General features: G+C 50.2%; 2 long non-coding RNA genes across 3 annotated transcripts in view; one reads left to right on the forward strand and one right to left on the reverse strand.

Moving 5' to 3' along the window:
- The window catches only part of LOC110261780, a 207,717-nt gene continuing 191,885 nt past the window's right edge, over positions 11,702 to 27,533 (reverse strand). The window contains exon 3 of the long non-coding RNA XR_002346317.1: positions 11,702 to 12,616. This is a non-coding gene — a long non-coding RNA (uncharacterized LOC110261780). The remainder of the gene's footprint in view (positions 12,617 to 27,533) is intronic.
- LOC102163473 lies at positions 12,611 to 20,193 on the forward strand. Of its 2 annotated transcripts, none has more exons than XR_002346315.1 (2): positions 12,611 to 14,529; positions 15,765 to 20,193. It is a non-coding gene; the product is annotated as an uncharacterized LOC102163473 (long non-coding RNA). The 2 variants fall into 2 exon arrangements; XR_002346316.1 differs by having other exon boundaries at positions 16,354 to 20,193.

Below are 27,533 nucleotides of genomic sequence, written 5' to 3' on the forward strand. Positions count from 1 at the left end.
CAGGGGGGCGCATGGGATCAGCAGCGGTGTGTCAGCACTGCTCAGAAGGCCCAGCAGCCAGGAATGGGATCTGGAGTCAGGATGAGGTAGATCTGAATCTGATTCTCCCACCATTGGATATTCCCGGGCAGGTCTTCACCCCCTGAGCTTTGATTCCTCATCTGCAAAGTGGGGGTGCCAAGCATACTGGTGGCTTTGGTCCTCTGAGAGGATGCCGTGCAGTGAAGGAAGGAAAGCCCCCCAAGCCAGCACCTGACACACATTCCAGGCTGGAGAGCGAGGCCGCATCAAGTCTGTCCTCTCGGGGTGGGGTGGAGGGGGGGGACTAAGGACAGAGGACGTCAGGAGGGGAACTTGAGTGCCTCCTGACCTCCGGATGAATGTGGGCTCATGGGAGGCGGGGGGAACCGCTCCTCTTACTTGTGAATAACTGGCCTCGGAGTGAGAGACACAGGGCAACCATCAGCTATGAACAAAAAGGAAAGTCAGATTCACAAAAGGATTGTCTTTAAAAAAAAAAATCAGCAATCTTTGAAAAAGCCAGAACTGAGTTTGCAGGGCAAGAGCAACAGAGAAACAGACTCCTGCCGCGGGCTGAGCCAGGAGGCGCCAGTGCGTGCCTGCCGGGAGCCGGGAGGGGAGCTGGGCTGAGTCAGCCCGGGCGCTGCATCACGACACTCGCCCCCACACGCCAGTCACCACCCGCGGCAGATCCGCCTGGGAGCGACCCCAGCCTCCCGTTAATTGTTCACCTCTCATCAAGCACTCTCACAGGAGGCAGGCGTGTCTGTCCAAGGGCCCCGCTGCGGGGTTCTGGAAGGTGCTACTGTATTCCTGGCCCAAGAACTGAGGCCAGCTGCTTGCACAGGGCGCGCCCCTCCTGGGGGGTAGGTCAACTCAGGAAACCAAGCCACAGATCACGACGCTCAGAAAATCCAGCAGTGCAGTGAGGGAGTCTGGCCGTCCTTGGGGAGCTCCTTAAAAGCACCCCGCCTGCTGGACCCCCGGGGCGGGGGCGGGGGAGAAGAGCAGCGCCCCCATCCCCATCCCCAGGGAGGCAGGAGGGACTTCTGAACAGTCTCTCCACGGTCACCTCATTTGGTATCCGAAGCTCTTTGCGTCGCTCTGTTTACAGCAGCCTTTTCCTGCACAAGTTCCCAGCACTTTCACAATGTAAAAAATGACTGTCCGGGGATTCTGCTCCAAGCAGCTGTTTCTGGATGCTCGGACAGAGCCATCTGGAACAGAGATTCCCAACCTCAGCTGCAATCCGAGTATCTGGGGGAGGCGCTCACGGCACCGATGCCTGAGCTCGCCCGGCCGACTGCTACGGGCTACACCGTGTCCCCCCAGATTCATGGTGGAAGTCCTAACCCCAGCGCCTCAGAGGGTGCTCCTCTTGGCCATCAGGTCTTTGGAGGGTGGCTAAAGTGAAAGGAGGTCACGACAGTGGGCCAGCTCCAATGTGACCCGTGTCCTCATGAGAACAGGAGATGAGAGCACGGACCCCCTGTAAGGATGCGGGAAGAAGGCAGGCGGCTGCAAGCCCAGCAGAGAGGCCTCAGAAGAAACTAACGCTGCCAGGGCCTTGATCTTGGACTTCTAGCCCCCAGAGCTGCGAGACAATACATGTCTGCTGTTTAAGCACCACCCCACCCCCTGAAGTCTGTAGAACTTTGCTGTGGCAGCCCCAGGAAATAAACACACCGACTGAGTCAGACTCTGTGGGAATGAGGCCCAGGCATCAGTATTTACGAAGGTTCTTCACGTGTCTGGACTGCAGCTGCATTTTAGAATTCGCTGTTCTAGGCAATAAATCCCCTCCAGGCCGCTCAAACCCAGGCTGACCCTCAGGACTGCTTCACTAAGACGGCGTCACTCGAGGGGCTTGGTGTAACTTCCCTCCCTCCTTCCATCTTGAGAATAGCGAATCGGACAGATCGTTGCCCTCGCCTCGACCTCAGGCTCAGCGTCAATGAAGTTCCATCCACCCTCCTTCCACTAAAACCTGAAACCACTGGGTGTTTCCTAAGAAAATCTCTAACAAAGTCGAGGGCCTAGAAAAGGGCTCTAATCTGATGAACGACCCCGGGGGAGGGAAAAGTCTGCTTCGAAGGCAATCGAGGGACGAAGAGGCCACATCTTCCCTCTTTGGAGCACGGCCCAGTCAAACAGAATGTCTTTTTTTGGTCCACAGTAACATCTTCCTCGGAACGGTCAAGTGGCCCTCTTAAGTGCAGGCAGGGACAGGGGCAGCGGTCTCTGGGAACGGCCAGGCCTCCTTTTTTTTTCTCCTGGTTGGTTCAAAATAAGCCATCGGTGGTAGTCTGGTCACTGTGCCGCTTTAAATAATGATACTAAGAGGGGGTTTCCCTTCTGGCTCAGTGGGTTAGGAATCCGACATGGCATCCATGAGGATGTGCGATGGATCCCTGGCCTCACTCAGTGGGTTAAGGATCTGGTGTTGCCACAGGCCGCAGTGAGTTGCAGATGCAGCTCGGACCCCATGGCGGTGGTATAGGCTGGCAGCTACAGCTACAATTTGACCCCTAGCCTGAGAACTTCCATATGCTGCAGGTGCAACCATAAGAAGAAAAAAAACCAAGAATGATACCAAGATGGACAGAGAGCCTGCACCCTCCTCTCCTGATGGCCTGTGCCTCTGTGTGCCCACCTGTAACCCAGACCCGGGAAGTCGGGACAGCTGAGCGCCACATGGGGAAGGTGAACTGTCAAGGCTTTTAAGCATCCTCCCTTTCAAACATATGTGGAACCTTATCCACATATGTTTTCCCGGCACTGGTGTACCGTCCCCTCCCCCTCTTTTTTTGTTCATTCCTGAAAGCTTCTATTATCAATCACTGCATGGGGTAAATTTTCAAATCAACAGTCAGAGTTTTTAAGCTGCATGACTTCTATTACACTCAGAGGAGGCAGGTGACCAACATCGTTTTGAGATGCAGTCTCAAAACCGCGCTCAGCGGCTTATTTCCTTGGTGTTCATCCATTCACCTTCACGGCCCATATCAAGGCTGGGTTGTGACAAAGGCTTCTCCGAGGATGGCTCTGTCTCTCGCGGAGGGCCCAGGCCGAGAGGGGAGTGGAGACAATGGGCTAGGAGAGAGAAAGGCCGGCGAGTGGGTGTGCAGCCCACTTTTCCTCGGCACTCTTTCACACTCTGCGAGGAAGGGACGTGGCTTGAGGCTGGGTGTCTAGTTCTCCCTCCATCCTTGTAGCTTCCCTTCTCCCAATCACGGAAGTGGCCCTGAAGGATGCCTTCCGCCCACTGGCGAGTCTGTCCCTAAACGAGAGGTCCTGACCCACATTCCAGCAGCTCCACCTCTCTGCCCTAATGGGGGCCAGTCTTGGCCCCTCCCCTCTGGTCTGGTGTTTCTTTCTGGCTATTTGAACTTTGGTGTCTGATCTCATCTTTCTACCCAGACGCTGCCTTTTATGTGACAGTTAGAGGTTAAGGAAGACCTCTGGATAATCTCTAGGCCACCCAAGTCCAGGCCACTGAGTGTCTAACATCTTCCCTGCAATTTCAGCCAATCTGGGCATCTAGCCCAAGCTCCCACACCTTCACATTCTGGTTCTGGGCTGCCTCCTCTGGACCCCTGGTCTTCAGTACCCTTCCCACGACAAACACAGAGGCACCAGAGGGGGGACGCACATCAGGCACAAGCTAAGAATCCACCATATATTCTCAAATTCCTCTAGGCAACCCCACAATCTGGAGGCAGGTGGGCGGTCCTCTCACGCTGCCCTCCTCTGACCCAGCACTCAGCTCTCCCGAGGATTTCTCCCAGAAAACTGAATCTTCTTCCCTCTATGCTGCAGAGAGGCTCAGGAAAAACTTTTTTTTTTTTTTTGACTTTTTGCTATTTCTTTGGGCCGCTCCCGCAGCATATGGAGGTTCCCAGGCTAGGGGTCGAATCGGAGATGTAGCCACCGGCCTACGCCAGAGCCACAGCAACGCAGGATCAAAGCCGCGTCTGCAACCTACACCACAGCTCATGGCAACGCTGGATCCTTAACCCACTGAGCAAGGGCAGGGACCAAACCCGCAACCTCATGGTTCCTAGTCGGATTCGTTAACCACTGCGCCACGACGGGAACTCCAAGAAAAACTTTTGTCCCACACGTGTCCCCTTTACAATGGCCCACAGCCTTTCTCTGAGGAAGGGGCTCACCTCGGGCAATTCCCTCTTCAAAGGCCAGCTTCATCCAGTAGGGTCCTGCCTCCCTGCTGCCCCATCTGATGTGAGCAGCGGCAAACAAGTCAAGCAAGAGCTGGCCGGGGCGGGAAGCTCTGCCAAGAGGGAACCACCACACCGCGTGGTCCCATCAGGCCTCGCAGGACGCGGGGTGGTGAGATCCGTCACGTCTGCGGCCACATCTGGGGAGGAGCAAGCAAGCATCACCAGAAGAGGCACAAGGAAGCCCGAATCGTGAGGAGTGGAACGAGAGACAGCAGGGGCTGCAGCGGTAGCAGAGGCTGACACAGGCAAGGAGAGCAACCCCGCAAGACCAAGTGAGGAGTCTGGGATGCAAGAGGCCCCGTTTCCCTGGGCTGCCTCAGGCATCGGAGGACCTCTGTGCGCCTGATCACCTGAAATAGTGGGTTCAGGGCCGCTGCTCTGAGCAAACTCCGAGCACTCACCTCCTGCTGTCTCCCCTACCCCCCAGCCCCGGGGCAGGGAGCGCTTCCTCGTTCACAGGTGTATGCTCCCGTTCACAGCCTCTAGCAGACAGCTGCCTCTAAGGGCTGGATTTCCTTCCGGTCTGGCCCTCTGCATTGTGCCTAGGATGCTGCTCTAGTTTCCTAGGAGTCCTCCTATGTCATCAGGCAAAAGTAAATGGTATAGAAAACGTTACACCCAAATATAAGACCTTGATCTTTCCTCCTCCAGGTTGACAAATTGCAAGGGGTCATTGAAACTACATGTCAACTGGTTCCCACGGAAAAAAAGCTGAAAGACCTTTGCTGCAAAAACAAAAGCTGTGATTCCCTCCCCCACACACTTGGGCAGCCAAGCTGTCACTGAAGCAGCAAACCGGAGGTGTGGGAACTCCTGCAGTCGCCCCTGTGCGGACCAACGGTAGACTCGGCGAGCCTGCAAGTCCTCAGGCCAAGTACAAGTTGCCCAGTTCAGGGAGGGGTCTTCTAGTTCTACCACAGCCATTCTACACATACACACACACACACACACACACACACACACACACACACACAATCTATGGAGGAGTTGGTTCCATAAAACTCAGAGAGGGAGAAAATGAAGCCACGAAAACTGTGCAGCAAGTGACAAGAGGCCCCAAACCTGCAAGGTGACCCTTCCCATTGACTGGAGCTGATGTCAAAGAATAAATGTCGGCCTTTTGCTTTTGGCCAGAAACGGTTACATGTATCAAAAGAACAGATTTTGAATATATGTATACGCATGACTGGGTCACTTTGCTGGACAGCAGAAATTGACACAGCATTGTAAGATTTAACGCTACTGTAATAAAAAAAAAAGTGTCCAAAAAATTACAAAAGAACAGACTTCAGCTATTTTCTCAGAAGGAGACTTTGCTTCTGTTTTCTCGCTGAAATCTTCTGACTCTGTTGATCTCGGCTTCAGAAGCAGAGTGGGGCTACAGCATGCAGACCTTTCTCTACCACAGCCCCTTCCCTACACGCCATTAACTAGAGAGGCCCGGCAGCCCCTCTCCAGTGGAAACCAACCACATCCTCCAACAGGGAGCCATAGGGGTGGAAACTCTCTGTTCCTTCTGACCCAGATCGCAACCCAGATAATGTTCACACCAATACGGCCCCATGACCGCAGGCCAGGTGCACACCCACCCCTTCCTCTCCCATCAAGAAAGCACATTAGAGCCCAAGAATCTCAGAAGAGCATTTGTAAGGAGGCTGCCTCTGGAATGCACTGGAATTTACCAACAAAGTAAATGAATCAAAACGCTGGTATTTCAACAATTATCAGTTAACGCATCCCTTCCCGCATCCAGCGTGGACACCGTGGTTGAGAACATTGACTTCTCAGACCCGTGAAGGTGTCCACCGCGGGAATGGTGGACATCTGATTACTGAGCAGAAGGACTAAATGCTGCTACTGACTGACTCATAGAAGATCCCAGCACTTCAGAGGAATCGAGACGCCTCTCACCTTCTCAGAATACATTGACAAAAAGTCCATAATCTCCAGTGGCAACAGCGCGATTACCTAGCAAAGGCTCTATCACCCTAAGTAAAGGAAATAGAGTGAAACATGACAACCTGGACAAACATGGATGATGTCTATGTTTATCTGGTGTGGTTGTGCACACTTTCTGTTACTTTTTACACGGAGTGTCGTTTAAAACGTTATGTAAAAAAATGAAATATTTTCAACACTAGGAGTGGAAGATCAGGTAATTTGAGGAGATTCTATAAAGCACTGGGGGGGGGGTTTCTTTCAATATCTCCGAAGGAGGGGGTAAAAGATCAATCACTTTTTACTAAAAGATCCCTTGACTGCCTCCCAGTGTGACAGATATTGTAATAACACTCCTACTCTTCAACAAACAAAAGATACCTTTCTCTAAGTGTCTATAATATGAGACATCACCTGGAGGACCTACTGTTTCAACATGTGTTTACAAGTCATCTATCAACTACACTTCGAGTGAAAGACACAAGCTTTTAAAAAAGGCATATCCCAGAATTGGAAATGAAAGCTGATCAAAAGTACACATGCCACCGAACAACACCAAAACCTATGTGGTTACTAAGAAAACAAATGCTCTTGGGAGTTCCCATTGTGGCGCAGCGGTTAATGAATCTGACCAGGAGCCATGAGGTTGCGGGTTCGATCCCTGGCCTTGCTCAGTGGGTTAAGGATCCGAGTTGCCGCGACCTGTGGTGTAGGTTGCAGACGCGGCTCGGATCCCGTGTTGCTATGGCTCTGGTGTAGGCCAGTGGCTACATCTCTGATTAGACCCCTACCCTGGGAATCTCCATATGCTGTGGGAGCGGCCCTAGCAAAGGCAAAAAGATATTTAAAAAAAAAAAAAAAAAAGAAAGAAAGAAACAAATGCTTGAGCTATTTCTTTCCAGTTCCCCGGGCAGCAGTTGAATGGCTGTCAGGGGTCAAGATGCGGACCGGCGAGAGGACCAGTGAACCGTTCAACGGCTTTTCCATTGAACCACTGCTTCTCCCAGTAGAAGGTGTGAGCATTGAGGTTTGGTGACAGCCAGGATGGAGGAGGGAGGGCACCAAGAAAGGGGGGGGACAGTGACACAGAGGCTGGTGGTCCATGGGGAAAGGAGAACGAGAATGGAGAGAAAGAAAAAGACAAGGGAGGAGGTCAGGGACCAAAATGAAGGCAAGGAAGTCTAGCCTCCTCATCACCAACCCGGGGAAGAGGGTCCAGGTCTCTCCCTCAAACTCGTGAGCCAAAGAACAGGGAGGTCCCCGGGCGACCCGGACTTGGCCATGAAAGAACACACACCAGGGAAAGAGAGTGTGCAGACATGTGAGCAAACCAAGCCAGGGAAGCCTCCCCAGTCTCACAGGCTCAGTCCCGTCAAGTGACAGACGCCTCTTTTATGGAAGGATCAGTGTTGGAGGCAGTAACGAGGCCAATGGCAGGGACGCTGATTTTGCATGTTAGTGGAGTTGCTTCGAAAGAGGAACTCCCTCAATCGCCAGAGAGTTTCTTTACCTAAAAACTGCAATTGGGCGGCTCACTCAGCAGCCGCGTACAGGCCAACAGGAACAAATTCATCCAGCCCTTCTGACAGCATCCCGTTGACACTTCAATTACCTGATAACGGCAGCAATGTTTTCCTGGCTGAGCAGGAAAACTTCGCAAGAGCTTAACCTTTTTTCCTCTCTAGCTTCGGCTAACCTTCCACCTCCTTCTGCCTTCACTTCCGAGTCTCCATGGTAAGGCTGTGATTGGCACAGGTGTAGAATACAAAAGAGTCCAGATCTGAATTCAAATCCAGCCTCCCTTGTTTACAGTGGCAGGACCTTGGGAAAGTTGCCTAGACACTCAGGAACTTCGGCTTCCTTGTCTGTGGAAGTCGCTGTGAGAAATCACCTAGAGCTCTTTGGAACACACAAATGCGGGGATGATTTGCTGCAATGCGAATAACAGCAAGTAAACACAGATTCAGCTTACTCTAACACGTAAAAGGAAAAATACATTTCTTTTCACCTAAAACACTCACTTCCTCTTGAGCAGGTTATAAGTAGCCAATCTATCTTTGGTTTTATGTAAAAATAGTCTACTCCTATCATCCTGAAATTTTCTCAAGGGAAAATTAGTGTTTAATCTGATAACATCATATTCCTCATATAAGTCAAACAAAAACAACATTTTTTTATGCTCAAGAAATAATAAGAGATGATCAACATGCTGACACTGAAGAAGAAAAATACGGGATCGTTAACACCCCAGATTTACTTATAAGGGGTTTGGGGTTATTTTTTTTCAGTCTAAAGATGGCAGCAGAGAATATTACAAATATCCCTGGGCTCCACTCTACTTCATACAGGTTTCTACTAAAGCAACTGCAGTGCTTTTACGGTGTTGGTTTGTGTGTCCCTTGCTGGAGTGTGAGCTCCTCCAGGTACGTCTATGTCTTAGCCAGCTTCGTATCCCTGGTGCTGGGCACAGAGCAGCCCGGGATGGATGGGTGGAGGGTCAGTTCATCTGCACTGGCAGGCAAAACTCGCTATGATCTTAACGAGAAAGCCACTTTCCAAGTTTATATTACACTTGTATCAGTTAAGATTGAAGCCCAGACACAACTATCAAAATCTTAACAAAAAAGGCTTAATCAAAACAGTGCCAGGGGACTCACGTGACTTGAATCTTATTGCTCTGCTGGGCGTGGCATTCATTCCCAAGTTTGCATCTTGGTGCAGGATGGTTCTGAAGCTCAAGAAATTATCATGATAACCCAGGTAACAAGAAGGCAGAAGACAGGTACGCAGGGGTATTGGGAGCGAGGGGGAGGGGAGCAAAATGGATGAACTGTGTCAAAGAATATGAGTTTCCTCTCAATATCCACTCCTCCCTTTTAAATAAGAGAATATCAATTTTCATTCCAGCTTACTTCCATCCACAATAAATACCATATTCCCCAGCCTACCCTGCAGCTAAGTGACCAAATAATTAGGTTTTAGATAATAAGACACAAGCTGAAGTACTGTATGGAATTTCTGGGATGTTCTTCCTCTTTTAAAGAATACAAATATGATGGCTGGAGCTCTAGCAGCCATCTTGGACAATAAAGACCATAAAGACAAAAGTTGCTTTCTAAGAATGACAGGCTAATGAACTAGAAGGAAACTGAACATCTGAAAACCTCATGGAGGAACTCTACCAGCCCTGGACTGCTAATTCTGAACATCTTTTATTTAAGAGAGAAATACGGGTTACCTTTTCTAGGCCATTGTTATATTTCTGTCTCCTCTACAGCTGAATCTAGTACAGTACTAAAGAAATTTTTTCTTCCTCACTCCTATCTACCAGTTTCCAGCCGCATTTTCTCCACCAACAAAAGCCATCACTGAATCTTCTCTCTCTATCTTAACATTTCTCACAGGGAGTAGGAAATAAAGGACACACAGCTCTTAAGTTTTATTTTTGCAAACTATGAAGATTTTATAACAAAAGGAAATAAAACATGAACTATCAATAATTCCCTATACAGCAACTGTGAGGTTAAAAAAAGAAAATTAAAAGAATTCACCTCCAAAATCACAGAGGCATTTCTGTTGCTATGTAACATCTATGGCCACGTTCTCAGTGTGTACTTGATAAGAAAGAAAACATATCTCTAGATAAATGGTTCTTAATTAACTAATGTACTTTAAAAAAACTCAGCAAGAAAAAAAGTTATCATTCTATATCAAGGAGGCAGATCAACACCTTTTTGCCGTTTGACCTAAAACTCAGTTGGGCAAGAAGATTACACTATTTTACGTCTTCTAAATCCCTATAGTAGGCGTTCAAGGCACGTACCTTATCAAAACAACTTTTTAAATAAGCTGCTGCACACACACCATGAATACTAAACATTTTTTCTAAGAGTTGTCTTCCCTAAGATTCTATTAATGTCTATTTCAATAAACTCTATTCTTATTTTATTTATATTAAATGAGTTCAGTGCACGCACAAGTGTAAGATTAAAGATTTCTAAATTGACACCATGGAGGAGTTCCCCAGTGGCTCAGCAGATTAAGGTTCCAGAGTGGTCATTTCTGCGGCTCGGATCACTGCTGTGGTGTGGGTTGACCCTTGACCAGAGAATGTCCACATGTCGCAGGTGCAGCCAAGATAAATAAATAAATATATAAACTGACACCGAGGAGAGATCAAGATTAGCAAGTTTTATGAAGATGGTGACTTGGTAGCTTCTCTGAACCTTTCTGTAAGGTGATATCTGGCCGCCAGTGATGGTGGAGGAGAAGGACGGGTGGACTGGAATTTATTTCAAAGACCTGGATTCTTGTCCCAATTCCACTTCCAACATGTTGTGTGCATTTGGACAAGTGTCTTAATCTTTTCAACCTCTTTTCTGTTAAATGAGAATAATACTGATTTTAAATAATGTGGTTGAGCTTCAACAATATGTGACAGCAGCTTAGCATGGTAAAGCATTTATTGTGCATTATTACCTGTGCATCGATATTAGTAATGTTTGGACTAGTAGAAACTAGACTGAGCTATCTCAGGCATTTTTGCATGCATAGAAACACAGATATGTTTGTGCTTAATGTATGTAGAACGTTCTGGAAGAAAAGAAAGACAAACTGTTAAATAACAGTTCCCCTTTGGGGTAGGGCATTTATTTTTTTCCTTTAGACACTTTAGGTGGTAACCATACAATACTTTGTTTTGTTTTGTTTTGCTTTTTAGGCCTGCACCTGCAGCATAAGGAAGTTCCCAGGCTAGGGACAGAATTGGAGCTACTGGCCTACACCACAGCCACAGCAATGCGGGATCCAGGCTCCATCTGCAACCTACACCAGAGCTCACAGCAACACCGGATCCTTAACCCACTAAGCGAGGCCAGGGATCGAACCCCCATCCTCACAGATCTTAATTGGGTTCTTTAACCACTAAGCCATGATAGGAACTCCCAGCCATACATGACTTAAGATTAAGAACAAATATGTACCGTGACTAATTGTGGGTTTTGTTTTGCTTTGTTTTTATGATAAAATGGGAGATGTCCAACGCTAATGGATTTGGAAGAAGCAAATCTTTTATGTATATTCTTTTTGATAATAATGAATCCCCATATCTGAGTCCTGAAGATCCCTACCCACGTGACCCACAGAATGCCCACTTCAAACACATGTTGATGGCTAGGCTGGCAAAAAGCATCAAGATTTAGAACACAGAAACACTTAAAATTTGCTAGAAAAAGTTTCTGAATATCCAACACAAGGGTTTTTCTGGCATTAGGGTTCAGCACTTGTATTTCCAAGGACCAGCTTTTTTTTTTTTGTCTTTTTTGGGGGGCACACATGGGGCACATGGAGGTTCCCAGGCTAGGGGTCGAATAGAGCTTCGGCAACTGGCCTATGCCATAGTCGCAGCAATGCCAGATCTGAGCTGAGTCTGCAACCTACACCAGAGCTCATGGCAACGCTGGATCCCTAATCCACTGAGTGAGGCCAGGGATCAAACCTCCAGCCTCATAGATAGTAGCTGGGTTCCTTACCACTGAGCCACAACAGGAACTCTCCAAGGACCAGCTTTTTTTTCAGGTAGCACCCCTGCCTGCCCGTCTCTACTGGATAGAGAGACTGGTGCCATTGCTGCCATGTCCCTCCCTCTTCCTCACCAACACCTTTACCTAAAGTCCCATAAAATCTGGAGGAGATAACGCTGAACAGAGTTAGGTCTCTGAATAGTACCTTGTCATCAGGAACCCCCTGGCCCTCCATTCTCCCACAAATTAAGACAAAGTCATCTCTCTTTGTGGAAAATAAATCACTCCCACTCTGTTCACTGGAGTCTCCAGGGTAAACCATGGAACGGCTGTGGCCCCAGCTTCTCCTGCCTCATCCACCCTCAAGTCCCCGGGACCAGAGCCTCCAGAGTCCAGAGCACCCCCCCTACGCCAGCACCCCCTGCACACCCAGCCCTTGCGTCCCCCTCCCTGTAACGCTGCCCCAGAGGCCGTGCAGGCGCAAAGGTCCAGTGAACCTGCTGCCGCAACGGTGTTGCTGCTACAGAGGACAGTACGGCTATTCCTCCGAAACTTCAAAACAAAACCGCCCTGTGATGTGACAGTTCTGCTTTTGAGTATGTGCCCCAAATGACTGAAAGCAGGGTCTTGAAATGATCGTTGCACATCCACATTCCAGCAGCATCGTGCACGGCAGTCTCACGGAAGAAGAACGCAGGAGGGGCTCACCTGCTCACGCGCAGCTGAGGGGCTGACTGAGCACGGCCCAGGCCCACAGTGGAGCCGGACTCGGCCCAAGGAGGGAGGACATCCTGAGTGCCCTACAGCACGGATGAACCTCGAAGACATCAGCCTGTCACAAGAGGACAAACGCTGTAGGATTCCACTGATACGAGGTACCAAGGGCAGTCAAGTCTGTAGAGACAGAAAGGAAAACGGTGGTTGCCGGGGACTGAGGAGAGAGGGGACTGGGAGCTACTGTTCAGCCAACACAGAGTTTCCATCCGCAGGATGAAAAGAGTTCCGGGGGCTGGCTGAGAAGCGATCTGAGTGTCAGTAACACTATGAGCTGTACACGCAAAAACGGGTAAGACGGTAAATTTCATATTACGTATACTTTACCACAGTTTCTTTAAAAAGATGCCAGAATCTTCCACGTCCTTCCTTGGAGCCATGAGCACCACACATCCAGCCAACCTGGGCTCTCCAAAGTCCAAGCTCAGAAAGAACCCAGGTCACATTCAAAATCTCCCTGAGCAAATCCCTTCCAGCCAGTGGGAACCTTCCCATTGCTGAACGTCGATAGCCACGTAATTAAGAACGTAATCTCAGTTCCAAACTGTGTTGCAGGAGAGAAGTTTTAGACACTGCAAAGTTCCCATATGCCTAGAACATTAAGAAGCTTCCAGCTGCAATAACATTGCGTTTCTTTTTAAAATGTTTGTTTTTGGCAAGTTCCTGGGCCAGGGATTGAATCCATGCCACAGCAGTGACCTGAGCCACAGCTGTGACAATGCTGTATCTTTAACCCACTGGGCCACCAGGGAAATGCCCAGAGTTGTGTTTCTTGCTCTGGACGGTGGTAACAGGAGTGTGTTTAGTTGTGATAATTCATCAAGCTATATGTTTAGGATTTGTGCATTTTCCCTCATGTATGTTAGACTTTGATTTAAGTTATTAAAACTTTTTCAATCTTATTTTGTTATTTATTCCTTTATTCATACAATCCTTGGTCTCTCAAAGATGATATGTTCTTCAAGGCCTCACAAGAGTCTAGCAGAATGCTAGGCTTCTAGTGAGAGCTTCATATTTACCTACTGACTTCACCGAAATTTGGAGATCCAGGCAGTAGCAGAGGAAAATGGCAGCACACAAGGCAACAGGATGGCTTCCCAAATTCCTTCAGTATCAAGGAAACAAGAGCTTCCTGAACCCAAAGTTGCAGGTTAATCATTCAGCCCTGGCAGCCCATACAGGCTCATGGATGAAAGAAACTCAGCTGGACTGACGCGAAGCCACACTCTGGGAAGGCAATAATTTGGATTTAAAAAAAGATACGTACTCTACACACACACACACACACACACACACACACACCAAAAGCACCAGGTCAGTAGAGCCTGACTCCAGCCTTCTCATAAGAAAAATTAACACGATGGAGTGAAAGTTTGTGCCTGTACTGAGAAGTAGCTTAAACAAAAATAGATTTGCAAGTGGCAAACTCTGCTGAACCCTGGCTGACTCTCAAGGAAAATCAAAATCTGAGTGAGAGTTCCTTGGCCTGGAAAAGGCTGATGACTACCATTTACTCCAAGAAACACAAGGGCTGGAAACAGAAGGGCTGGAAGCAAAGGACTTTCAAAGGGGTGAGGTGGAGCCCCCAGGACCACTGGTAGGAGGGGTCAGTTGGAGCCTCCCTCCCACTGGAGACTTGTGGACACTGAGCCTTAATACAGCCTCATGCGCTGGGAGGTGGATGGTGGGCTTGTTCCCATTCTGGCTGCTCAGCCATGTCTGGCTGGGCTGGGCTGGGCTGGGCTGTGGAAGGTGCCAAAGAGAAGCCAGAGCCTCCCCCTCGCTCCGCCCTCGCCCCCTGGGCCTGGGCAGAGAAGAGGCCGGGGCTGCAGGGACGCTGGAGGAGGACAGGGCTCCAGGGGGATGACTAAGCTCTGATGCAAACACCCGCGTGTGTGAGACAAGCGGATCTGGAGCAAAGGGCCGTCCTGGTCCTGGGTCCTGGGTCCTGGGTCCTGGTCGTGGCGTCAGGAAGCCCTGGGGCCCCGAGCTCAGGAGGGAAAACGGACCTTCGGCGTCCAGGTCAATTTCAGGTGGGAGGCGGCCCAAGACGCCCTGTGTTCTCGTGTTTCTCTCTCTTTCTGGTTTTCTCCGGCCGGACAGACTGAAGGGCATCCCCAGGAAAAGCAGCGGGAGGGAGAGGCCTCCTTCTGGGGCAGATTTACGGCGTTCTGGATGCAGCTTGCGGCTGTCAGGCCAAAATGGCGAGGGTGGGCTAATGGAGTAGAATTACAGCTTCCTAGAATGGGGAAAGTTAAATAGACACGCTGCCCGCCCCGAGGAGGACGAAGCAGAGGTCAGGCTGCTGCCTTTGAACACGCAGGGCCCCCTCCCTTTCACATGTGGCCCAGCAACAGTAGCAGACAGATGCGACACAAAGACAGACACACCTGATTAACCATGAATACGACAGCTGTCGTTTCCCCACCGCCGCCACTACCCGCAGCCGGGCTCCTTCCGCGGCGGTCCTGCCCTTCCTTTCAGGGAGCCGAGGAAATTAAACCTACCATTAAGACCAGTTAGTGGGAGGGTGTCCGCGGCGGGGCTTTTGTTTCTCCGCTCACAGACTTGGAACAGGTACCTTTTCCGATCGATGGATCGTGCTTTCATCTGAGGAAGAGCGAGCAGGGGCCACAGCGAGGCTCAGGGCCCAGGGAAGGCTGGGGGGGCGGCGGCGGGCGGGGGGGGGGGGTAGTGGAGGCAAAGGAGACTGAGCGCTGCGGCCCGTGTGCACCTGAAAGTTGGTCCCCGCCCCCTCCCCCTCCCGCCCGCAGCCAGCCAGAGGCCCCCGCTGCTAAAAACACCCACCCTGAACACAAATTGGCAGGCAGGAATGCGCCCGTAGGAAGTGGAACTCAATGCAGCATTGTTTCTGCGTGAGAACTTACTCTGCCCTACTCTGAGCTGGCCTTAACAAAGAAGGATCAGGGCAGGTGTTTGGGGTTTGTTTTTTTCCCCTTCTCTTAGGTAGCCAAATCCCGGGGTTCAAGTTAACTTCCAGGACCCTGAGAATCAGGTCCAGGAGGAAATCCGAGTGTTGAGAGGCAAATGATTCCTAAAGACACAAAGTGATGATGGGTGTTTCCAGAAATCTGTGCAATGGTAATTACAGCCCTGAGTGGGAACCCTGATTTTAATTCAGGGGATTTCTTTGGGGGGGGGGCAGGGTTGGTTTTTGTTGGTTGGTTGGTCCATCCTGAGTTAATCTTTTGACCTCTGTAAGCCTGCATTTCTATACCTTAAAATAGCTCTCTTGATTGTCACACAGTCCCCGAAGTCGTTGCAAAGACAGACGACTAAGAATGATCAGAAACCACTCAGCAAACACACGGCCTTGTAACATAATAAGGGGATGACCACCGGGCAACTGAACTGACTCTCAGACACTCGACCCATATCCCTGGTTTCTTCATGAGTGAAAATAACGGAACAGTTCAAGTCCATCCTCTGAAGGCTGCCTGTTTCTAATGAAGCCCCAGGCCCACTGCAAACTTCTCACGTCTCTTGACAACTCATGGAGGTATCGCCATCAAGGCAGCCAGGGAAACGTCTAACTGAATTGCCTAGATAGTTTTGTTTCAGGTCAGAGAGTGAAGGTCCCAAGGGCCCCGTTTGTGTAGGACAGTGGGGTTTCTTCTAGAACACAAAGGTAGCTGCGGTGGTTGGTAACCTGAGGCTCATCTTTCGTCTAATTGATGGAGAGCCTTATCCTCTATTACATCTATTAAATCAACTGGTCGGGGCGGGGGGGCGTTCTCAGCTCAGAGCAATCTGAAAAGACCCTTTCGCTTTCCCATCAAAACCATCTCCACCACTCTTCTTCTAGTATCCAAATATCTCTTTTCCTTGCTTCACAGAGCTCACAGTTTAAGCAGAGTAAGCGTGTCTGTTTTCAATTCTTAACTTTTCACACACATGGCAAATGAGAGGAACTTTTGAACACTGCAATCATCTGGCTGATGAGCAAGCTGTTTTCCATTTCTGGCAACAAATACTTTTGGCTTATCTTGATGGGAAGAAAAGGGATGAAAATATACTCTGGCTGGATATCATTGATAGCATTTGTCATCTTTGCAGCTAAAAAAAATTAGCTTAGAAAAATTCTCCCTTGGTATTGCAGAAGATGGCAAAAGAATTGACATCGCCAACGAGATGCCAGCTGAACTGAATCCGTAAACAAAGTAGAACAAACACAACATCTCGTCAAGAAATGGGATGAGGGCTGGGCCGGCAGGTCTTTGGGGCCTGGACCAGGATCTCCATGGCTGACACAGTACCTTTAAGGGCTCCCTTTACACGTCGGAAACCTGTCCCCCTCTGTGTGAGTCTGCTAGGGCTTCTGCAACAAAGTTCTACAAACGGGGCAACTGAGACGACAGGTGTGGGCTGCCTCACAGCTCTGGAGGCTGGAAGTCCGAGATCAAGGTGTGGACAAGCTGGTTTCTCCCGAGGCCTCCCTCCTTTGGCTCACGGATGGCCATTGTCTCCCTGTGTCCTCACTGTGTCCTCATCTCCTCTTCTGTAAGGACCCCAGTCTTACTGGATTAGGGCCCACCCAGATGGCTTCATTTTAACCTGCTGACCTCTTTAAGACTCAATCTCCGAATACGTTCTGAGGTATCAGGGGTTAAGACTTCAACATACGAACTTGGAGGGAACCCCTTTCAGCACCCGAAGCCCTCTGAGGGACCCATTTAGCTGCCTAAGCCCAGCTCTATCTCAGCTCTGAGAGGCTCTGAGCCTGTGACCAGGACCGATCCACGCGTGAAGTGAGGAGAGTCCTGACAGGGCACCCATCTTGCCATGACTCACTCACAACAAAACATGGAGGAAGTCAGATGGACGGATAGCAGGTCTTTTGAAAGCCGGGAAGCCCATCTCACGTATTCCAGGGGCTATGAGAACTATGATGCTGCCCCTCAGAAGGATCGGAAAGACCAATAAACAGGATGACTTCCGCTTTTAAGTTGAAAGTGTTTTATGACTGCATTTTCTCACCGTCACTGACCAAGCCCATTCACCAAAGCCCTGAACAGAAGGGTTTTCCCCTCTAACTTTTAAAAACAGCAAACGGCAAAGGAATGAATCATCAAACAGGCAGAACACTCTTCCTATGACTCTTTTACCTGAGTAAAAACATTACTTCCTGAAAGCGTGAAAAAAGAGAAAAGTGGCAAGAGGTGACTAACAGGGGTGCCTGGGCTGATGCACAGAGCTTCGGGACAGCACGAACTTTGGAGGCAGGCGAGGTTACGCGATGAAAGGAAGGTGGGTGAGCACACGCCCTCAGCTCCCCCAGAGAAATAAGGCTTGAGGGGACTGTGAGTAAGAGGCTCCCCAAAAAAGATGTGTAACTGAACAGTGCCACCAACGTGCAGCAGTGGGTTGGGTATGAGGTTCTAACTACCCTGTGACACATATTCACAGAGAAACTGGGTGGCTTTATTTAAATGACAATTTCTGATTCATCACTGCCTGCTTGCGGCGCTGCTCAGCAGCAGGGCTCATGGATCAGCCCTGTTTAGTCATGAGCATGTGCTGGCCCTGCTGGGAAGTGACGGGAAGGTCAGCGACTCACGACGACCACAGAGTTCCATGGAGGGGACGCAGGGCTGCACGGTGGCCTGGGCTGTGGGTTGATTTGTGTCTCCCCAAAAAGATATGTTGAAGTCCTAGCCCCCAACACCTCTGAATGGGACCTTAATGAGAAACAGGGGCATTGCAGATGTCCTTAGCTAAGATGAGGCCATGCTCCGAGGGTGGGCCCTTAACCCAGTGCGGCCAGTACCTTAAAAGAAGAGACTGGATCTGGGCACAGAAACAGAGATATACAGGAAGAACGTCATGTGATGCTGGAACAGAGGGTGCTATAAAGCAGGGAATTTCAAGGATTGCCAGCAATTCTGAGACCCTGGAGAGGCAAGGAGGGAGTCTCACTACAGGCTTCGGAAGGAGTGTGGCCCTGCTGACACCTTGATTGCAGATCTCCAGCCGCCCAACTGAGGAAATAACTCTGTCGTTGAGTGAACCCATTCTGTTGTACGCTGTTACACGGCAGCCATAGGAAACCAAACAGCCCATCACCCATTGTGCTGACGACAACACGCTTCCCTCCACACGTGTTTCTGCTCCATGGCTTCCAAAGCAACGCTCTTCTAAAGGTCTCCACTTTTCGGATCTTGGCTTTTTTCCAATGTTCAAAAACCATACAAGACTTTCATTGGTCTCCCATTCTCTTGTGCCAACATGTTGCACAAAAACCCATTAGGTCCACGCTGGAGACAAATCTATGTGTTTTTCGGTGGGAACCTCTTCTGTAATCTTGGCTTATCACCCACCATCATGACCTCGAACACATCTGCAGGCCTTCGTGTCTGCATCATACGAAGATGGACTTGAACTACAGTAATTTCTAGTCAGAAACACTGGAGACCATTTCTTCTTCTTTTTTGTCTTTTTGCCTTTTCTAGGGCTACTCCCACAGCATATGAAGGTTCCCAGGCTAGGGTCTAATCGGAGCTGCAGCCGCCAGCCTACGCCACAGCCACAGCAACGCAGGATCCGAGCTGCGTCTGCAACCTACACCACAGCTCACGGCAACACTGGATCCTTAACCCACTGAGCAAGGCCAGGGATCCAACCTGCAACCTCATGGTTCCTAGTCGGATTCACTAACCACTGAGCCACGACGGGAACTCCATGGAGACCATTCTTGATTGGTGTTTTAGACTCCAAAGTGATGAATAAAAAAGGGAGGAAAACAGGGTAAATCTCCTTCTCCCTTGTGCTATTTCTGAGGTCTTGATCCAAAAATTAAAGGGAAGATGTTTGCTCAATAAACTGTCTAGCCAAGCAGCAACAGGAAAGAGAAAGGATATCAATTTGGAAATTCAAAGCTCCAACCATAGAGCTATGAATTAATCAACCAAAAACATTTTTTTTTTTTTTTTGGTCTTTTTTAAGGCCGCACCCATGGCATATGGAAGTTCCCAGACTAGGGGTCAAATCGGAGCTGTAGCTGCCAGCCTATGCCACAACCACAGCAACGCCAGATCCAAGCCATGTCTGTAAACTATACCACAGCTCATGGCAATGCCAGATCCTTAACCCACTGAGCAAAGCCAGGGATCGAACTTGCGTCCTCATGTCAACCACCATTTATTGATGTCTACTGAGAGCCTGAATATACAAAGGAACATTGGCCAGATCATATATAATAAAAATAGAGTTCTGACCTACACGCTGCAGTGAGCAGCCCAGAGAACCATCCATCATCTACAGTAACCAGCCCAGGAAGGCAGCCTACTCTAAATCAGGCTCACAGAAAGTCAGACTACTATCAGCAGCAACAATCCAGAAGTCAAATAATAACCCCTGTAACAACTGGCCCCAAATGGCCAGAACTCAATAACGGAGAGCTTTCCTAATTTTTGTCCCCACTTCCGTCTTCAGACAAACCAGAGAAAGTCAAATACACACTCCTCCCCCATCGCAGGGGACGCCTTGCTTCTAGCTGGCCTGCCTCCAGCTTCGCAGTGGCAATAGTGTCCAGTGGAGACACTCCTGAAGATGTCCCCTTTTCCACTATAAATCCTCCCCCTCTTCGGCCTGCCTCTGAGTCTCTGCCAGAACCTAAGTGACAGTGGCGGACGCCCTTGCTCAAGGAAGTTCTGAATAAATAACCTTTGCTCGTTCTCATTTGCTTGCACTTCATTTATCTCCACACTGCCAAATGCAAATAAATCCATGTGAGGCTCTTGGCAGGGAGGGGGAAATACAAGGAGGTGTACGACGTGGCCCTTCTGCTTCATAAACTTGAAGAAGGTTGGGCTTTGAGATAAAATGCCCCAAGAACGATGACCACAACTGAGCAAGCAATTCAGTCAGTCAGGACTCCTAAGTCTCAAATGCACGTCTAGACAATGAGCGTGGAAGTCTGGAGAAGAGGGATTACTCTGGCCTGGGAGACCCGACACGCACTGGATTCCAGCCCGCAGAAGGGAGGGATTCCGGGGAGCACGTCCCCTCGCCCACGCGGGTACTTCAACGGGACGTCTGTGGGAACAGGAAGGAGCCCTGGCAGGGACCTTGTTTGTTCCATGACTACACTGTCACTTAACGGGGGGTGATTTATGGGGAAGCCCCAAGTGAGTCAAGACCTTCCCTGAGTCACTCAGACTGCAGACGGGACAAGCTCGGCCAGCTGGTCTCTTAGTCAAGGTCACAGGGTCCCCTTCCAAATCTCGGCCCATCAAGAGCAGAGCTTTAACCCCACCCGGCAAGTGTGGACGGCCAAGCAGAGGAGCCTCTCTGAGGCTGGGGTTCTGGGGAACCCAGTCAATAGGGCCCCTCCTTCCTGCCCATGATCTGGATCAATGAGGAGGCGCAGGATACAACGGAGGTTAAAGCATCACCATTGCTCTCAAACTGACAAAGGCTTGGTTAGAGACTATGACTTCTGGTCTGCGGCTTGTTAGTACGTCCCACTGTCACCCAGCCAGTGCCAGGCAGCGGTGGAAGATAGGCGACTCTGCCACATGGGGAGCGGCCCCCAAAGCTTAAGGCCTGAAGGAGCAGAGGATGCTCACTTTCTCCAGCGGATTCCCACACGCACAGAGAGAGCGAGGGAGGAGGAAGGGAGCCGTGCGTCCTCAACGGACTCGCCGGGCACTGGGAATCATGGCTTTCGGGACCTGGGAAGGGTCACTGATAACTCAGCTCCACTTCCCAGAGGCAATGAGGCGGTCCCATAGTAAGAGAAGAGCAAGGCTGTTCTTGAAATACGGAATAAATACGGAGCAGCCTTCTGTCGCGACTCAGAACTTTTCCAGCACTAGAGAATCCAGCCAAGAGGGGACCCTGTGACAGAGAAATAGAAGAGGGGGTGGGGGCTTTCCTGGATCTATTAAGATTAAGAGCTGGGTGTTTCCCACATGAACTGGATACAGAGCCTGGGACCTAATCGCCCCCACTTGGGATTACGAACACAGATAATAGTGGAATCTGAGAGAGGTTCCCTTCTCCCCTCAGGGAACATCTACCTAAATCCTTCCTTAGGAATAAGGAATCAGAACACCCCTACCCCAAAGTCATTCTTCAGGGGATGATATGAATTTGAAAAGGCACCCAACCTTCCCCTCTGCAGTTTCCTGAAGAAGAATCGCATGGTCAGGTCAGCCCTTTGTCATGACTCCTTTGCAACTCCCACGATGACAAATTGGCCGTAGACCCAGTTTGGGAAGTGGTGGGAAAAACAGAAAGGAGAGTTGAAGGCGAGAAGAAAGAAGGGCTAGTCTTGCAAATACAAGACAAGAGGAAAAAATAGAGTGCAGCATTCTTCCAACTCCTGACTGGAATTTTCTGAGGTGCCCCTGAGGGGCCTCCCTGGGACCTTAAAGTCAGAGTTTGGTGTGTTGGCAGATACACAGAAGGGTCCATAGAAATGTAACTTCAAGTGGAAGGTGTGGAAGGACCCGAATTATTTCATTTTGTCAATGAGGGACTCCTTCATTTCCTGACCTGTTATTCTCTCTCTGTTCTGCTCCCCTTTCACATGCATTCATGCATCACAAACTAGGAGGCAGGTGCTGCAGCAGGTGCTGCAGACACAGGAGAAAGGAGGCACTCCCTGTTATCCGCGGGGAGGTGGGGGCAGGTAGGGGAGGCACTAGAACCATGTTCTGGAGCTCCCTGGTGGCTCAGTCGGCTAAGGACCCAGCACTGTCACTGCTGTGGCTCTGGTCACTGCTGTGGTGCGGGTTTGAACCCTGGCCTAGAAACTTGCACCTGCCACGGGTGCAGACAAAAAAAAAAAAAAGAGCCATACAATGGGAGACACAAACAAAGGGCATTCAAGGCCCTGGAGGACCAGGCTCTAATCTAATCTTGGGAGTGCAGGAAGGGGCCAAGGAGGGGGTCCCAAAGACAGACTGGTGTGGACACACCTTCCTGGAGAGGCCCCCTGGCAGGACTGGGCGGAGGAAGAAGTTTCAGGTGATGCAGTTGCCAAAGTGGCCTTGGCCAACCTCTCAGGGAGCCCTCAACTGGCCTTTCAGGGCAGTCACTAACTGAGGCCAGGCCTGGAGCTCCGACCACTCACTAGATGTGGGCTGTCCCAGGGGAGCGGCAAGACCTCAAGCTACGGACAACAGCAGGGGCGGGGATTTTCTGTGAGCCACCAGCAGGCAACTGCACGATGCTGGGGGCTGGACACCTTGGACCTGAAGGGGGACCCAGCGGGCAGGGCCTCCACCAGCACCCACCACAGGAGGCTTCCCCTGAGCGAGGAGGTCTGGGCCGCAGGGGGGAGCGTGCCAGCACCAGCTCGGAAAGAAAAGTGTCCCGGGCAGAAAGGACAGCAACATGCAAAGGCACGGGCCCTTCAGAAAGCACTGCACCTGTGGAAGAGGACCGCAAACTCAGCGGACCCCACGGCAGGTGGAAGCGGGGCCTAAGGAGAGGAGGAGAGAGAGCTGAGTCAGGAAATGGGCGGCCAGATCCTAAAGAGCCCCAGTGGCCCCGCTAAAGAGTCTGGATTTTGTCTTGGAAAGAAGGAAGAAGCCAGCGAAGAGTTTTCAGTATTGTTTATAAAGCTGTTTCGGATGTCTACTCAGGTAAAGATTGGACAATGAATTAAGAACAAAGGAGAAAATACAATACACCCAAATCCCGCCACCCAGAGATAACCATAATTATCATTTTTTGGTCTTCCTTGCAGGAGTTTTCTATTTATAGCTCTATGTATCTAGGCAGAGATAAAAAGGTTTTCAAAACATCAGACAGATTATACCACAGGTACAGATTTGCATCTTGCTCCTGTGATTTCTATCATAAGCACCTTCACATCATTGAATGGTTTTTCCAAACACGTGATTTAAATAACGACATAGAATTGGATTTAACTAATGCTTCCCTTATCATGGGACGGTTCCGTTTTGTCTAGATCTTTATCTAGAACTCTTACAATATCCCTAAGATAAATTTCCCCCACCAAAAAAGGAAATCATTGGGTTAAAAGATATGAACATGTTACGATTAGAACACCAAGGTAGAAGGTTTAAAAAGATAAAGCCGGATGCACAGAAATTGATGGTTTATTTCCTTTATGTTCTGTTAACCCATCTCTTTGTCTCCAGTGGAGGACAGGGAGCAAGAGGCAAGCGACTACGGGGCGTTGCAGTTAATGGAAGGTTCATCGTGTTGGTGAGAGGTTAGGATGAAGCCACAGGGATCACATCCACACTGTGACACCCCCACCCCCCAGGGTGCAGAGACCCCCGTGGGGCAGGGCCTCTGCGCCACAACTAAAACTTAATCTGTCCTGACCCTCAGCCAATTGGAGCATTCAGACTTCATGTTTTCCCTCCTGCTGGAAAAGATCCAAACGTCCAAAGCCTAGCACTGGATGACCTTTCAGCTTCCTTGTCCCACCGAAATTCTCTGATTGCAAACCTACAAACGTTCCTTCCTAGTGAGGTGCATGATTAGCGGTGTTTCCACGTGATGCCCCTGCTCCTAAGGCAGGGATGGAGAGAACCTCTGCGCTGTCTATTGCCATAACAGAAATTGTCCCAAATGCTCTCCAATTTATCTCTATTTGTGCTGCTGCCTGTAAACAACTTTCTCATGGGATATGGTTTGAATTACAGAAACGATCCATCCCTGCCCCGGGGTTGCAGACACTTCTTTGTGATGTTCATATCCTAATTGTAATCCAGCTGTTCTGCTCCGTGGACGGTCCCCGGAGCTTACAGCAGACAGAATTCTCGGGCAATGGGAGGTCAGATTCCGGAATGTGACCCGTTCTGTTAGGACCATCTGACAACCAGCTCTCTCTACACCGCTCTCCAAGCACGGGTATAGAACCACAGGGAGTCATCCCTCTAGGGTACTGGAGCAGCCCTCTGTCTGAGGTGGCCCTTGGGGTGGCAATAATTCATCTAGACCGCCCTCCGGCTTTGTTATTTTTTTTCCCTCTGGCATCTCAGGAGGCAGAATGCTCTACGTGAATGACGACCAAACTCAGAGCAAGACGTCTAGATTCCTGGCATTGCCCTGCCCCTAAGAATCCAAGTCATGGAGAAGAACCTGCCTCCCTCTACCCGTCTCTCGGAGTCGACGTGAGACAGAAAACAACTACAGACACTCGCCTTCGTGAACGCGGTACCGTCGGTTGCAAGACCCCCCCCCACTGCCAAGGATACCAAAATCTGAGGCTGTTCAAGCCCATTTTCTAAAATGGGGTCGTGCAGTCAACTCGCCACATCTGCAGGTTCCATATTCGTGAATACAGAGCGCTGACTGTATGCTGTTGCAGTGATTGCATTTCTATGAACGGAGCAAGAAATCATAAAGACCATAAGCGAAATGTACTCCTTCAAAAAACGTGTTGGCCCTGCAGGGATGACGGCAGGCACTTGGAGAACCAAGTAAAAGAGAAGACAGTCACTGCAGGCGAGGAGTTCAGGGAGTAGATGGAAACAGTCCTTCTAGCGATGAGAAGCCCCTGGAGGACTAATGCGTGGACAACACGATTTGGGAGCACAGTGGAGGAGGCGGCGAACCCTGCTCCAGGAGGTCAGCAAAATCAACAGGTGATGTTTGAGCAAAGCCTGGAAGCTGAAAAAGACAACGTCCAGGCCGATAAATCTTCACCACAAAATCCTCAGGAAGCGAAAGGACACAGCACACTCAGAGAATGGCAAGTCCATCAGGGTGCACGAGTGCAAAGACGGTGTCACGAAGCAGCAGGGCTGAAGGCGTGTCCCCTGCTGCTGGATGCTGTGTTTGTTCCCTGGGCCGCAGAGAGTTAGTGATGTGCTTTAGGCATGGCTGTATTAGCCATGGTCCAGGCAAGAAACATACTGGCACACTGAATTCAGAGATTTAAGAAGCATTTGCAAAGGGATTGCATTCAAAGGTGTGGGCAGGGTACAGGGAGACCACAAAGGGTCCTTAGCCATCCTGAGGCCAGAAGGGGGAAGGGAGAAATGGTTACTGAAACCTGGAGAAGAGAGTCGTGTGGAGAAGGCCATCTGACCAGAGCTGTGAGCACCTGCTGAGGGATGCAGCCCATGAGTGGGGACCTCCAGGGAAGGGGTCATGGGGTAAATGACCCTTCTCATTGCTCCACCTCCCCCATCTCACCAGTGCCTCCTGCCGGCCAAGCCCGGCCTGAAGCCAGAGTGCAAAGGAGCTTTGGGGGAAGCAGGCAGGGCGAGAAGGATGGCTCCAGAGCTACCTAGGTGAGAGCTACCTAGCACCGGGCAGGCAGCACCAGACTGGCATTTCATGAGGCTCATCAGGCAGCAATATGGAGAGAGGGAGATGGGGAGAAAACGGGGGAAGTAAGACCTAATCCAGGTGAGAAGTGAGGGGACTTACAAGGCGGTGGTGGCAGCAAGGAAGAGACACAGCGGATTCAGAGAATGTGTAGCAGGTACAAGCCTGAGACTTGACGGCTACTCATCGAGATGTCTCAAAAGTTCTTTCCATCCATGTACAGCTCATCAGGCAGTAAGTAAAACCACAAGGAAACCAAACGATTCCGTGGGATACAGCCTGTTATTTCGATGTCTGAGACCTGTCCTTCTCCGAGCAGTTCATTTTGGTGGTGGCACATGCTTCCAAGTGACACCAAATATGTTTATCAACTTTCCTTTACCACCTGAGCTTCATCCCTTCATGGGAAAGAACTTCTGAGACCCTCTGCGGGCGACTGCGAGAAAACGCTCCAATCCGCTGCTTGGGTGTCTACGGACGTGGAGGTGTCACTGAACAAACCAGAGAGCCCACACATTCGAGGAGGCTGGATGCACATGCGACGGCTGCCCTTTTGAAGGTGCTGGGTCTAAGATGCCTGAGGTCACAAGGCTTAGATGTCTGGCAAGCAGTTTTAAATGTGTCCGAGCTTAAGAGCGCAGTTTCAGAGGACACCTCAGATCACTGCCCTCCCCTGTAGAAGCAAAACTGCTCCTTTTTTGAGGGGGACGGATCTCTTTCCAAATACTATTCATTTATAAACCAAACGGAAAACCTAACTTCCCTTCTTTATAGCTCAAGGTTTGCTCCTTCTTACCAAAAGCAAGATTTCTTTTGAATTTTCCTTGCCCCCTTGCAGCTAATTGACCCCATTTCCAGATGCAGAGTGGATCTCTGTTAGTCTAAACCCCTCGGGGTGACTCCGTGCTTCTTGGAGTTGAAGACAGGCCTCGTGACCCAATTCTGGCTCTCAAGATGGAAGAGCTAAAGGCTATCCGGGAAAGGAGGTTCACTGCTTTTCTGCGGGAAGGGCTGGACACCAGCTCCCTCTAGCTGGCCCTCCCCGGTCATGATTCCCAGGGAGACTAGTACCAAGGGGAGTGGCAGCCACCCAATGCTGTAAAGAGAGGCGGCCTGAGGATGGAGTCAATGCTGCACACACAGATCAAGACAGCCTGGGGTCTCCGGTCATCACTGAACCCTGCATCCGCCTCTCCCGAGCCAACAGATGTCCTATTGCTTAGGCCACTTTCATAGCCTGTACTAATGGCCAGTGCAAGCCCCCTAACCCACCTAGGTGTCTTCTGACCACCTGACCCCAGAGCCCTCTGGTGAGACTCCTGTCACTTGTCATTTCTCAGTGACAAATGAGACAGGGTGGTGAAAGCCTCTGGCGTAGAACTTAGCACACATGAGGCGCTGGGGCAGTGTTAGTTCCTGTCACGTTGCTTGCTTCTCAGCTCTGGGCTCTATCCCGCCAGACGCCCACTGTAGCTTTGCGTGTCAGACGTCAGGTCCAGCCAGGTTCAGAAGCCAGGTGCCAGCTACACGGTTAGAAGCCTCGCGACCTGGGAGATGGCACCTGGGCTCTCCACAGCCCAGAAACAGTGGCGAATGAGCTACCTTCCTTGTTCAACTGCCAACAGGGCTGGTAACAGAGACTCCCAAATTTCAAGGGCCTGGAATACGAGGGGATGGCATGAACCCCAACACCATGACTCACTCAGTAAAATCTGTTTCTGACCTTTCACAGCCAGTTCAAGATGCTGACACCAGA

This window comes from Sus scrofa, chromosome 7, assembly GCF_000003025.6.
Source record: "Sus scrofa isolate TJ Tabasco breed Duroc chromosome 7, Sscrofa11.1, whole genome shotgun sequence".
NCBI lineage: Eukaryota > Metazoa > Chordata > Mammalia > Artiodactyla > Suidae > Sus > Sus scrofa.